The sequence below is a fragment of the Schistocerca cancellata genome, chromosome 6 (genome assembly GCF_023864275.1).
Source record: "Schistocerca cancellata isolate TAMUIC-IGC-003103 chromosome 6, iqSchCanc2.1, whole genome shotgun sequence".
Taxonomy (NCBI): domain Eukaryota; kingdom Metazoa; phylum Arthropoda; class Insecta; order Orthoptera; family Acrididae; genus Schistocerca; species Schistocerca cancellata.
In genome coordinates, this window is record NC_064631.1 from 174,989,075 (window position 1) to 175,004,463 (window position 15,389).

At 43.5% G+C, this 15,389-nt stretch overlaps 1 protein-coding gene across 2 annotated transcripts in view; it reads right to left on the minus strand.

Moving 5' to 3' along the window:
* Positions 1 to 15,021, minus strand: part of LOC126191513 (cytochrome P450 6k1-like) — a 59,914-nt gene extending 44,893 nt beyond the window's left edge. Inside the window, exon 1 of one of the 2 annotated variants that reach the window (XM_049932410.1) lies at positions 14,975 to 15,021. The gene's annotated coding sequence lies outside the window, so the exon portion shown is untranslated. Of the gene's footprint in view, positions 1 to 14,490; positions 14,630 to 14,974 lie in introns of those variants that run through there. The other variant, XM_049932409.1, reaches the window with a different exon arrangement.
* Positions 15,022 to 15,389: the final 368 nt, after the last annotated feature.

A 15,389-nucleotide genomic window follows, 5' to 3' on the forward strand; every position in this document is an offset into this window, starting at 1 on the left:
TTTATGAGGTCAAGTAGTACGTGATTTTTTCGCTTGCACCTGAATCTGAATTACGTATCTAGACTCGCGGCAAAATAAACTCACCGGAGAAAATCTATCGCCACCTTAAAAGAGCAAGCTGGTTGCTTTGGACACCAGGTGATCATACAATGAGGTGGCAAAAATAATTGAATACCTCCTAGTATCGTGTCGGACCTCATTTTGCCTGGCATAGTGCAACAACTCGACGTCGCATGAACTCAACAAGTCGCGGACGTCCCTGCAAAAATATTGAGCCATGCTGCCTCTATAGTCGCCCATCACTGCGAAAGTGTTGCAAGAGCAGGATTTTGTGCACGACTTGACCTCTAGATTATGTCCCATGAGTGTTCGATGTTATTTATGTCGGGAAATCTGGGTGACCAAATCATTCGCTTGAACTATCTAGAATTTTCTTCAGATGAGTAATAAACAACTGTCGTCCGCTGACATGGAGCATTGTTATGCATAAAAATTCCATCGTTGTTGTTCTTGAGTAGCTGCAAATGGTCTTCAGGTAGACACACATGGCCATTTCCAATCAATGACCGGTTGAGTTGGACCAGAGGACCAAATTCATTCCACATAAACACAGCCCACATGTTACGAAGCCACCACTAGCTTGCACGGTGCTCTGTTGACAACTTGGATCCATGGCTTCGTGGGGTTTGCACCGCACTTGGTCCCTACCAGCGGTTCATCTAGCCAGCCCATGGTTTTTTCGTCGTCTAGGGTCCATCCGATTTGGTCAAGAGCCCAGGAAAGTCGCTGCAGGCGATGTCGTGCTGTTAATAAAGGCACTCGTAACAGTCACATGCTGCCATAGCCCTTTAACGAGCACATTTCGCGTCACTGTCCTAACGGATACGTTCCCCGCAGGTTCCGCGTTGATTTCTGCTGTTGTTTCACGCAGAGTTGTTTTTATGTTACGACTGACAACTCTATTCAAACGCCGCTGCTCTCGGTCGTGAATTTTGAAGGTCGCCGAGCACTCTGCTGTCCCTGATGGGTGGTAATGCTTGATATTTAGTATTCTCGGCACACTCTTGACACTGTGGATCTCTGAATATTGAATTCCGTAACTGTTTTCGAAATGGAATGTCCAACGAATCTAGTTCCAGCTACCATTACCGTTCAGGGTCTGTTAATTTTCGCCGGCCAGTGTGGCCGAGCGGTTCTAGGCGCTTCAGTCTGGAACCGCGCGACCGCTACGGCCGCAGGTTCGAATCCTGCCTCGGGCATGGATGTGTTGTAGTGGGACGAAATTGAAGCGTCACCCACACCCATCCACCAGTGTCAGCCCAGTTTGCAGGTGAATATAAGTTTAATTTAGTTTTTGTTTATGTATTTTTGTAATATTTTGTAATGGTTGTGAATTGCCTAAAGTTTTGTATTTTTTTTTATGTTTCATGTACGGAGAGGGCGGCGCAACGAACGCAGACAGCATCTTCGCTGCCGCGACCAGAGAGAAAATTGCTGGCCACTATACGTCGCGGGTCGACAGCCAAAGAGCAACAGAAGATGCTGGAACCGAGTTGTTGCGTCGTGCTTCTAAAAACTGATAAATGAAAATATGTAATTTTTTTGTACAACAATGATATCATAGGAAGTTTAATCTTATTGAAAATGTTAGTTTTGTCTCTTCAAGGCTCAGGTTCACGTCTATATGTAGGAAGATAATAAACTGGTGGATGCTATTAAAGTTGAAATACGTGTTCTGAGGATTTATTTATGAAGAATTATGTGAATGAATTAATAATATATTTGACGAGATTATTGAATTTTGACAGTATTCATCGTGACTTTGAATCTCAAAGTTTATTTAATGTGGTTCTAATATCGATTAAATCAAGATAAAGTGTATCAATATAATTTCTTAGGAGAAACAAACGACGTAAAAAATTGAAAAAGTGACGTAATTCTGTGCATACGACTCAAATGATGTTTTACAGTTTCGTTCAAGAACCATTCTGAGATAATTTAAAAGGAATATAAATAATTTTGAAGTGGGTTGTAACTGACGTAGGTGACGAAGTCTGCACATGGTCATATATCAAAAGAAAACCATTTATAAAAACTTACGTCGTTACACTACAGTGTGTGATGTCCTTAGGTTAGTTAGGTTTAAGTAGTTCTAAGTTCTAGGGGACTGATGAACTCAGATGTTAAGTCCCATAGTGCTCAGAGCCATTTGAACCATTTGGCCCGCTGTTTAACCATGTCCTAATCTCACAGAAAATGTGTGGGACTGTTTGAAATAGTGGCTGAAACTCAGCAATTAACCATCCCTCGATTTGGTAGCTTTACGGGTTTTAACTTCAATTGGTTCAAATGGCTCTAAGCACTATGGGACTTAACATCTGAGGTCATCAGTGCTCTAAACTTAGAACTACTTAAACCTAACTAAGGACATCACACACATCCATGCCCGAGGCAGGATTCGAACCTGCGTCCGTAGCAGCAGCGCGGTTCCGGACTGAAGCGCCTAGAACCGCACGGCCACAGCGGCCGGCGGGTTTTAACTATGAATCCGTTTCTTTAGCTCAAGTAAAGTGTGGCCTCTCCCGGGTGCTTACTTCAAGGATCGTACGAATGGCTCTTGATGTCCAGTGGACGACCGCGTTGACATCATCAGGTGTGCTGAACAACTGAACGCCTTGGGGCACGTATGCGGCAAACATACTGCTGTCATGGGACAGCGATATGCACATATAAAGATGGCATTAGTATCGCATACGCAAGATAAGAAAGGGCACTGCATTGGCGGAGCCGCGACCTTGTACTCAGGTGCTTCAAGTGAAAAGGCTACTGGCGTAACTGTAGCCGCACGTAGGGACTTAACAGACTCTGAATCCGAAACAGCAGATGGAGCTAGAGGCACGGGACATTCGATTTCGGAGATTGTCAGGTAATTCAATGTTCCAAGGTTCACATTGTCAAGAGTACGCCCAGAATACCAAATGTCAGGCATTACCTCTCACCAGGTGAGTCAATCCTCAATAGTGGTTTATGCAACACTGGCTCGTAGCTTTGGAGCCGGTGGCGGTGACAGCCTGTTGTATCTCGGCGTGAATCGCTCGCACTCGCAAGGTCGCTAGCACGGCCGTGGGAAGTACTACTTGTGTCAGTTCCAGCGACAGCATATTCAAGCCCCTAAGATTCTAAATAAACGATAGTAAATATTATTCACTTTTCATAAAACTTAATACGTAGCCTTTTGTTATTAAAAAGAAGCTGGTTGCAAAATCTCAGCTTTCTGGCTTGGCTATTTTCAAAATTACAGAAAATTACCTAAAATACCAAAAACCGACACTTAGGAAATTAAATTCAGTTAGGAACTATAATAGTTTATCTTTTGGTATTATTTGAAAACATAAACAGAACTATCAGTGTGCAGAATTAATTAACTGAGATTTTCATATTAAAATTTTAATTTTCATTTTCGTAATATAAAATTCAGACAACATTATTAATTGTGTCTTATGTCGTTGTAGGAGTAAATTAGAGTGAGTGAGAGTGTGTATGTGGGACATACGTTAAATTTCAAGATTAATTTTATGTAATGCATTACGCAATCATAGCATGGGAAAGAATTCGGGAGGACGACGGTTCAATCCCGTCTCCAGCCATCCTGATTTAGGTTTTCCGTGATTTCCCTAAATCGTTTCAGGCAAATGCCAGGACGGTTCCTTTGAAAGGGCACGGCCGATTTCCTTCCCAGTCCTTCCCTAACCCGAGCTTGCGCTCCGTCTCTAATGACCTCGTTGTCGACGGGACGTTAAACACTAACCACCACCACCATGGGAAAGAAAGATATTTGTACCCACATTGCTGATGACGTATGTCGAAGCGTACTTGTTTTTGTAAGAAGGCAGCAGGATTAGTTATTTGTAGAGTAATGTTTTCGTAAAGTTATCTCAAGATTAATTTTCGTTTAGTTTCAGTTAATAAACATTATAGTAATAATTTGCTTGTCAAAGTGACGCCAATGAATCAGATGTAGTGATTGGCTCAGAACAGTTTAGGCCCGAATATGATCTTGAAATACCGATCTCATTGGCTGTTCATTTGATCAACCAATAGGAGTGAAGTCTTTCCCGCGCTCTATCAAGTAGTATATGCGCTGTGAGCAATAGCATTGAGTGAGTCATGGACTAGCTTTGGAGACGCGAAGGTCGTGTTAAATGTGTCCGTCTGTAAAGTTGTAAGATGAAGAAATGTTCGGTCCTTCCCGTTCAGATGGATTTGTAATGGTAGCTTTTGTTGCTACGAACATTTTATCAAAGTTTGAGAGTCGTGGGGTATTTTGTTCGGGAGATATACACGTGTGGCTGGTTGGACTTAGAAAATTTCGAGTGGCAATGTTCTGTGTTCTGCTGCAGAATATATTTGGCGAGCAATCTTTGTGAAAGAAATCCACTGAATGACTTACGTAAGAAATCAACGTTACGTGTAGAAAGTGACTGTATATTCGCGTAATTATTCTCGGAATGGACTTAGGAGAATTCTGGCTGCTTTACGTGTGACGTAAACTGGGAACTTACAATAGCAGTTTTGCATACTAAATATGGGCTGATGACACATGTTTAAGCAAAGAAAATAAAAGATACTTTTATTAGATTTCCGAACTTTCGATGAAGATCAGGACTCCGTTTTCCACCCGAAGATATATTATGAATATTTACAGGAACAATCATAACGAGATTTACGCGGCCTCAGCAATTGTAGATATTAGGTGCTGTTTTCATCAGCGCTGTTTTTTCATCACCTTGTAAGTATCTACGTTGCAAAGTGAAGGGACACTGAGCAGACGCCGATCTGAGGTAGGTGAATATCGATTTGCAACTTGCTTCAGTGACAGTGAAACTCAGAGACAGTTCCGTCGCACACGGACAAGGTAATGGTTGGCGGCCTTAGCTTAACTACCGAAAGCAGCAGCTTTTGCGTAGGGTTGTCAGTGCTAACATAAAAACAACACTGCACGAAACAACAACAGAAAGCAATGTGGGACGTACGACGAATGTATCCGTTAGGACAATGGGGCGAAAATTGGCGTTAATGGGCTATGACAGCAGATGCCTTTGCTAACAGCGCATCACCTGCAGCGCGTCTACTCGGCTCGTGACCACATTGCATGGACGCCAGACCATTGGAAAACCGTGGGCTGGTCAGATGAGTCCCTATGGAAAAGAGCTGATAGTAGCGTCCGAGTGTGGTGCAATAATAACAACACGGTGCTGTATTGCGTTCCAGAGGTGGACAGACACGCTATTATGCAGTTGGCCACACTATTTTGACGCTTCACTATATCTCTGCCACAAACACTAGGACTCGCTGCTGAGCCCTTGTTTCACGCCCGGGAACGCACACTGGAAACGTATTCGCTCGCGCTTCGCCTGTCCCCGAAATCAGTTCGCTGTGGCTACAGGTTGTGCTCTTGCGCTTCTTGATCAAACAAACTGCGGTTTCCCTCACCTTATTAAGATTGTAACAGCAGTCATTGACGATCAGCTGTTGTATTAGCCGTATGTCAATGAGAGAAGCTGAAGACCTCAAACTAGCCTGCCGTGTACCATAATTCAGCGAAACCTATAGGGCAAGGAGGTCCTAAGTAGCTGACGGTCTGTACATCGACCCCAACAGTGGGGAGTCGGTGGAAAATACGAATTTGTTCAGTAGTGTTTAGCTGCTAGCAGCTGCTGTTAATAATAATGATACGCTACATTTGTGAGAGAGTAGAATAAAATGAACTATTCACCACAAAAGCGTGACAAAAAATTACCCCTTTCAAAACGCGTTAGTAATACATCTGGCACATACCTCCACAAACAAAAGTCTGGTGGGTTTGGGTCCGGAGAGCTTGGAGGCCAAGGAATTGATCCACATTTACCTATTCAGCCGTCACGGAATCTGTTGTTTAGAGGCCTACTAACATTAACACTGAAATGATGACGATTTCTTTTGTGCATGAAGTTCACGTTTTGTTGTCGCACTCGTAAAGGCACGTGTTCTAGCAGAAGTGGTAGAATATTCTCGAAGAAACAGTGGTAAGTTTGTCCGTTGAGCACGGGTGGAAGAACATGAGGCCTTGACAGTCACCAAAAATGCCAGCCCAAACGGTGACAGGAAATCTTTGCTGATGATGTGAGTGCACAGTTTTGTGAGGATTCTCGACTGTTCATACGTGCTGACTGTGGAAACGCACGTTCTGATGACGTTGAAACGAAGCCTAATCCGTGAACAGTGCATTTCCACCAAAGTGAAGGTTGACACATTGTATGATGAACCATTCGCAAAAGTGTGCTATACGAAGCTATCACTCGACGCGGTGGCTAATGGGAGCTACTGTGAAGGCATTTCTCGTTTATAGTCGCCCCTATCAGCCACCACGCCGAGAGCGTGAATATTACTCGTACAGGAAAATCAGCCGCTGATTGTGCCTACACACGCTACACGTTTTCATGTAGCAGTCTCCGGACAGACATGTGGTCAACATTATTTGTTTCAGTTCACTGTCTTACGCTGACACTAGGATTGTCGTCAATTGCTCCAAGAAGTTCTTCTCCATTTGAGGTGTCCTCGTCCTTCTAGACCTCTCCCAGTCGCGAGCCGTAGTATTAAACGTCCCATGCTCCCTAGGATTCCATTAAATGTATTCAAACGTCCACCTGCTGGAGCACCATCTTTCTGGAAATCTCTCCAGATGAAAAAGTTGATCTGCACGGTCATAGCCATGTGCTAAGCCGTACAGCAAATGGGCATATACCAACCCCGCGTATGAGTACACTTCTCTTGGACTGTTTTGGAAACCAGGTCCGTGATGAACACTAAACATTTGATACTATGTGCTTGTACAGTCGGTGATGAATACTAAACAGCTGATGCAACGTGATTGATGCTAGCAGAACAGTCAGGTTAGTCGAATGCCAACGCAAGAGACAAAGTCTCATATCAACAATACCTTCGGTCGGCGGATAACCAAGAGGATTTTTTGAAAATTTTTCGTAAGAAAACGTTCCATGTAACGCTGGTACGTTTTGTTTCTGTGTGTTTCCCAGGATTAACGCGACTGTGAAGAGAAATAGAAAATGAGCTATAACATGGCAATAAAGCATTTCGGAACCGATGTTTCTTTAAAGCTTGGCCACACCTTTCACTACATCCTGTATTGGAGGCAAAGCTCGACTTGGTTGTTTTAGTCGTGTGTGTCGCTGATGACCTTTGCTTCTCTCGTCGGCTATTCTATAATAGTCTCTCCACGTAAGACATGCCACATTCGCACGCAATGAAGTAAACACATGGCTTTCGGGGACTTAGATCGTCTTCAACATTGAAAAGAACATCGTTACCTTTCTTGGCGGGAGGGGAATACTCTCCGGGACAGGGTAATTAAGGATCTGTCGAAATAAAGATGTCGAAAAATCTAAGAAACAAAGACGGAGATTAAAATGAAACAAGGCTTTGGATCCGGCATTTGGTCTAATAAGATCTCACCGGCCATTACATCCAACAGAGCAGGAAAACGCTAAGAGAATGTGCGTTTCACGGGATGTCAGTACGCACTAAAATAGGGCGTCACACGTTGTAGTGGACGTCGAATATGCAACAAATAGCGGCGCGAGACCAACAGTTCAGAGTCTGGTTGGAGTGCAGGCAGCGAGTACACGCAACAACAAAACTCGCAGCATCTGAAGAAGTAAACTGGAGCGGTCTTTTAAACATTGCGCGAGAATGAAAATTAAAACTTAGCACAATATCCAGAATTGCACCGGTAATCAGTCACTCCGAGAAAACATGAGAGAGAAACTCTCTGAGGAGTTCCAATTCCACCACCATATGCTCCTACTGTCTTCTCCTGGCTCTTGGCGACAGTGGGATACTTGCGTTTTGCTTCTTTAATTCCCAGTTCCGACTGTCTTCTGAGAACTGATTCATTTGGATCGCTGTTTCTTTTACTTAACATTAGAATTATTAATGTTTTATATTAATACTAGAACGAGTGCAAAATTCGAAATATATGCTGTGACATTACATGCGAATATGTTAACGATACGGTACAGAGAAGACACTAGCAAAATTCTGAAATGTACGTGAATGAATAAATATGTGCTTGAGAATCAATACAAAGGAAGAGACACTTTTACAATTTTATAAGACCGTGGCTGTTTCTGATTTTTCGTATGGGAGTGAATGATGGGTAACATACTCCGACGAAAAAAAATCGCAACACCGAACAGTAATAGATGTAGAGTAATGAAATTTCGGGAATACATTTACTTAGGTAACATATTTAAGCAAATAAGATTGCAAGATCTCAGGTTAATGTAAGAGCGAGATAAGCCCTTGCAAATGTGAAATACTGTTACAATAATAACCGGTGTAACCGCCAGCATGTTGAATGCGAGCATGCAAACGTTCATGCATTGTGTTGTACAGGTACCGGACGGCAGTTTGTGGGCTAGAGTTCCATGCTTGTTGCACTTGGTCGGTCAGTACAGGGACGGTTAATGCTGGTTGCTGATGACTCTAGAGTTGTGGTCCGATGATATCCTATATGTCCCCGATTGGAGACTGGTCGTGGCGACATGTCGACACTCTATAAAGCAAGCTAGGTTACAACAGCGGCATGTGGTCGAGCGTTATCCTGTTGGAAAGCGCTCACTGAAATACTGTTCACGAATGGCAGCACGACGAGTCGAATTACCAGATTCACGTATAAATTTGCCCTCAGGATGCGTGAGATAACAATGTTGATGCTCCCGCTGTTGTACGAAATGGCACCGCAGACCATAATTCCACGCTAGACAAACTGGACCTCCGGTGCATCTAGCACCCAGGCAGGTTTGTTGTAGGCTCTCGACCGTCTTCCTTCCAGCCAGTATACGGCCATCACTGGCACCAAGGCAGAACCAGCTTTCATCATAAAACACAAAAGACCTCCATTTTTCCCTCCAATGACCTCTCGCTTGACGCCAATGAAGCTGCAAATGGCGGTTGTTTGGGGTTAGTAGAAAGCACGCTACAGGGATTCTGGCTCGGAGCTGTCCTTGAAGTAACAGTTCGTTGCGTCACTGTGGTCGCAAGTGCTGCTCGAATTGCTCCTACAGATGCAGTACGATGCACCGGTGCCATAGGTCGAACATGATAGTCTTCGGTCTCAGTGGTGTCACATTGCAGGCTTTCATGAGTGAAAATGAACTGGTGACGGTGAGGCGGCCCTCAACTATGTACCCTCAGACTCAGAGTTGAAATATTAAAAGTTTTGGCTGGTTTCGTTGTCTAGGGTACGTTGGATACGTAGTTGCTGCATTACCAGCCAAATACTGCTTAGTCTACAGTATACAATATTAATACACACATGGAAAGAATGGTCAAAGGTTCCTATCACTCGGCAATTGCGAATGTAACGTAGAAATTTATAAATGAAAGACTGCAATTAAATAAAATCTGCATGTACTATCTTAACGACTTTAAATGATGAGTACGATAGTAGAAGTACTTTTGAGAATGTGGTATATTTATGCAATAAAAGTTATTGGTGTCGATCGTCCAGCAGTTAAATAAAATATAAGTTGAATGACAGGGGAACAATAGATTCCTACTGCACGTAATTAATTATGAACAACAGTATAGCTACCGAGGGATTCACTTCTAAACGCATCTCTCCCGCGACTCTGAGTCCACTGTCCAGCACCTCCCGTGTCCTGTGCTGTACTGTTCTCCCTCTTCCATCGAGTCTGCCCATTCACGAGCGCTGTGATTGGCTAGAGCGCTTCCGCCATGCCTTCAAGCCAATGCACACTCACAAACATAAAACACTTTCGAAATACTGGAATTTCATTTAAATAACTTGAAATTAAATAAATATTCCTACGGCTGGGCCATAAACACGCTCTAACACACATTATTAAATACGTAAACAAATTAAATAAACATACAGGGCTGTTACAAATGATTGAAGCGATTTCATAAATTCACTGTAGCTCCATTCATTGACATATGGTCACAACACACTACAGATACGTAGAAAAACTCATAAAGTTTTGTTCGGGTGAAGCCGCACTTCAGGTTTCTGCCGTCAGAGCGCTCGAGAGCGCAGTGAGACAAAATGGCGACAGGAGCCGAGAAAGCGTATGTCGCGCTTGAAATGCACTCACATCAGTCAGTCATAACAGTGCAACGACACTTCAGGACGAAGTTCAACGAAGATCCACCAACTGCTAACTCCATTCGGCGATGGTATGCGCAGTTTAAAGCTTCTGGATGCCTCTGTAAGGGGAAATCAACGGGTCGGCCTGCAGTGAGCGAAGAAACGGTTGAACGCGTGCGGGCAAGTTTCACGCGTAGCCCGCGGAAAATTGTCTCATGCCACAACTGGAGACCGACAGCGCCGACTTCATCTTTCAACAGGATGGTGCTCCACCGCACTTCCATCATGATGTTCGGCATTTCTTAAACAGGAGATTGGAAAACCGATGGATCGGTCGTGGTGGAGATCATGATCAGCAATTCATGTCATGGCCTCCACGCTCTCCCGACTTAACCCCATGCGATTTCTTTCTGTGGGATTGTGTGAAAGATTCAGTGTTTAAACCTCCTCTACCAAGAAACGTGCCAGAACTGCGAGCTCGCATCAACGATGCTTTCGAACTCATTGATGGGGACATGCTGCGCCGAGTGTGGGAGGAACTTGATTATCGGCTTGATGTCTGCCGAATCACTAAAGGGGCACATATCGAACATTTGTGAATGCCTAAAAAAAACTTTTTGAGTTTTTGTATGTGTGTGCAAAGCATTGTGAAAATATCTCAAATAATAAAGTTATTGTAGAGCTGTGAAATCACTTCAATCATTTGTAATAACCCTGTATATCAAAGGAATAGCAAGCAAAAGTAGACCACTAGCCTAATGTCTCTATGCTTTCTAAAACACAGTAAATATTGACCAATTGCTTCATGAATAGTATATATCGGATATAAGCAAAGACATAGACGAATAAATATATTTATAAGCATGCTGCCACCGTTTTTTCGTGTAACTATGAAGTACTTATGACCTGACGCAATCGATAGTAATCGACCACTTAGACCTCCAATAACACATGTACTACTCCAGTTAAATGTCTGTAATTTATATCAATTTAGGTTTACACTAACAGATTTCTAAAGACACGTCGATCGAGAAAATCGGATGAAGCGTTTAGATTTTGGAAATTCGTTGCTGGGTGTTACTTGTAAATTTTACAGTCAGATACTAAACTTTAAACTAATAAAGATATTGAAAATCTGATTACACCTTCAGAATCGTCGTGCAAATAATGGTAATGTACATGTTTCTTTTTGAGGTATCATGATTCATCTGGCTACTATTAATTTCTATACGAACTGTGAAATGTCTGCTATTATGGTTTCACAAAGTCCCCAATCTTTGGCACTCCCAGCATAGACATCTCCTTCATCGACACAAAGCACCGTCCTCGTCACAGCGTCAACATGGATTCCCAGCCACCAGTCACACGATCGGGCTGGACCCCTCTTGTTTTAGCCAACGTCCGGAACCACGTGGTCGGCCCGCCGAGCGGCCCGTGCGACCACTCCAACTCCCAACTTACAATATTTCCAGGGCGCCACAACTCGCCCGTTACCTCACAACTGGAGCCCAGTCTTCTTGCGTCGTTACGTCCTCGTGACCACCTATGCCAGCAATCGTGTATGGTGGCTACATTCCTGCCAAGCCTTTGTGCGATATCGCAGAAGGAATATCCAGCTTCTCGTAGCCCTATTACACGACCAAGATTGCGTCCTTGTCGCCTTAAAGGCATTCTTGACTAACATCAACTCACGACGTCCAATGTCAAAGGTCACTAAAGCTTACGAGTGTTACAGCGTGTATTTAAAGCAGAGCTGATTTGCATCCTGAGAGTCTTATGCGACTGGCTAGAAATTTGAATAGACATCATCTTTCAAATGTAGAAACACGCCTGTCAGCTTTCGTTTATGTCGAACAACTCCTTCTTGGTGTTGTAATATTTTTCCCATCTGTGTATAAAAAGAAGTGAGTAAAATTCAGAAAGCAGGAATAAGACTTCTCAGAGCAGTAAAAGAGTGTAGAAGCTTAGAATTAAGAATAATGTCGGTAGGAATGAATTGAACATCCATAAATTGGGAAATCAAAACAAACAGAACAAAATAGAACTGACACATTTACAGTATGAGTTTCCAAGGAGTACCTCTCAAAGGTATAAGATACAATAAAATGGAGAAGCTAAAGACAAACATGTAATGCTTCAAGTGATGAAGGAAAAGATCCCCCTTACTTGCGTGTGAAGCACATGGACCAGCCATGATTCTACATTACGTCAAAAGTGAATTGCAAACGTTAAGAAAGCAACACGACCCTCACAGAATGAAGAGGTGAATGCGTCTCTGGCTTATTACGACACATCACTCCGTGTGACACTTCCAGCAAATGCTTCGAACTCTAATTCCCATTCGCATGTCAGGAAACTGAGCGCAGTCGCTCCAGAATACGAGTTCTGAAATATGCGCCTGGACGCGTGACGTGACTGACGTTATTTCAAAAAGTTGTATTCTGGGATAGAACACAATGAAGAGAGTGAAATATGAAAAACTCAGAATTGGCAGAACATATAAGTAGTCGCAGTAATAATGTCACCCTTTTAATTAACGAGTAAGTTCTGATTACATTCAGCAAATGACAGTCGTACATTTGTAAAGGCTTATAAAATTCAGAAACTCGGCAACATGTTTGAAACAATGATTAAAAGCATTAAAGATACCTTCTCTAGATGCCATAATTCTGTAAGAAACCAAGAGAGATTTAAAGTTGGGTTGGGGTTCGGTTCTTTGGGAGAAGAGACCAAACAGCGAGGTCATCGCTCTCATTGGATTAGGGAAGGACAGGGAAGAAAGTCGGCCGTGCCCTTCCAAAGGAACCATCCTGGCATTTGCCTGGAGCGGTTTAGGAAAATCACGGAAAACCTAAATCAGGATGGCCAGACGCGGGATTGTACCGTCGTCCTCCCGAATGCGAGTCCAGTGTGCTAACCACTGCGCTACCTCGCTCTACAGTTAGTTGTGTGTGCATTTGTACAGGGTGGGATATGATCTGACTGATCTTCGCTACTTTATAGTGAATCTGTGACAGGGAGAGGAGTGAGATACACATACATGAAATCTACCCATGCAAATAACATGTCTGAGCAATAGCAGCATAACTTGAATTACACAATAATGTTGTTTCCCTTACACCGACATAGGGTTGTGAATAACAATATCCAGCCAGTCGTATACGTGTGGAAAGTCACCCTTATAGGCGGTTAAATACAGGCTGAGTCAGGAGGAAAGCTACATGCTTTTTGGGGTAAGAGTATTAGTAATTCTGAACAAAACAAGTAGTATGAACATATGTCCTGTTCTTAACAGTTCCGAGGAAATTAATGGAAACAGTAGGGAATGGGGCAAATGCAGGAGATGGTAAATTAAGTATTGTGAACTAACGTTTTCGTTAGTTGTGACCGAGCGACGTGGCGCAATGGTTAGCACACTGGTCTCGCATTTGGGAGGACGACGGTTCAAACCCGTGTCCGGCCACACTGATTTAGATTTTCCGTGATTTCCCCAAATCTCTTCAGGCAAATGTCGGCGTGGTACCTCTGAAAGGGCACGGCCGACTCCCTTCCCCATCCTTCCCTAATCCGATGAGAGCGATGACCTTCCTGATTGGTGCCCTCCCCCTAATCCACCAACCAACAGCCGTTAATTGTGTATATTTTCTCACAAAAGATGCTCAATAAGACCACTGTCAACTGCAATGCGTTTTGCAGCTCTTGTAGACTGCTGCTGTGTTGCTGATCTGAGCTCATTCGTACGGTCCTTTACGCTTAGTTTAGCATACTCATGTAAATTACGAGCGAGAAGTTCCTTTGTGTCCACTCTGCGCGCTTCTAGACTTGGCTCTCAAGCTAATCCCACAAACAGTATTCTAATGGGGTAAAATTGGCAAACGTCGGTGTCCAAGAAAAGACTCCACGGCGACCGACACAAAGCCCAGGATACGTTTTAGTGACTTACTGTCACTGGCCGTTCGAACAGGTCAATACCGACAACAATGTCGCTTTGGTTGTATTCGCATGTGTGTGCTGATGAAGAAGGGCATGCGAGCGGTGCAAGTGATTTTCAAACAGGTGTATATCGGATACAGTTAAGAAAAGGGCATGTCTTAATTGGAAGTTTCTTGTTCAGGATCACCAATACTATCGCTCCTTCAACCATGTATCTCTCCCCCTGACTAACCCCGTATAATTTTACAGAACGCTATGTAATGTTTCTAAAGTCAACAAATATCACGTCGTCGTGAGTATAAAAATGAAACAATGAACTGTCTCAAGCGAACACAAGAAGTCTGTGGCAGTAACGCCAGGTAGCTAACCGCTACTACAGCACTCCATACCTTGGTAATACTGGTCACAGACGCCAGCGAGGCAATAGTCAGTCGAAAATACTTAGATCGCAATGAAAATCTAAGAAATTAACACAACCATTACGATTTATTTGCGAAAAGTCTCCCCACGAAAGTTTTAACGCACACTTCTCACATGAGACTGCTTTTGAAAATTCGTTCTTCCCTTTTATGCATGGCACGCACGCCCGCCGTTGACAAACAGAACTGTACTGTAATCAAAACAGATAAACGATTGAGAAATTACCAATAGCGCATGCGCACTGAAGACCAAGGTCAACCGTTGGCAAACCGGTCTCAGGCTGTATGAATTTCTTAGATGGACGCTAACTATGTCAATATTTACTACGGACATGGAGAGGCTGATAAGTGTGGATGGGGGGGGGGGGGAGGTAAGAGGCGAGAACGAGAGGGAGAGGGAGAGCGAGGGAGAGAGAGAGAGAGAGAGAGAGAGAGAGAGCGTTGCTTCACTCACCCGCTCTTTCCTCAGCTGCAACTGGTTGCGTCTCGCCTCGGCATCTGTATATAAGCGGCCGTCTGCTAATCAGCGGAGTAAAGTATCTGCCGGTATTGCGCTGTGGTGGATAATAGCTGTGTCATCTTAAGTCAGCAGGGAAAGCCCGACAGTCCGAGAGAAAGATACACTGTCACAATGACAGAGGCAAAATCGAAGCTGCTACGCATTTATACGGAAAAAAAAGTTAGTGCACATGACGATAAGAACTACAGTGTGAATTTAGACATGTCTTACGCATCACTGAGGCGGGAGATGTGTAAACGATTTCGGTGACATCATTCTCCTTATTGCAAGTGGCTAGTTAGTTTCATGTCCCATGGATCTTTTGTACAATTAATTGTAATGACATAGAAGTAGTCTTTTACGTTCATTT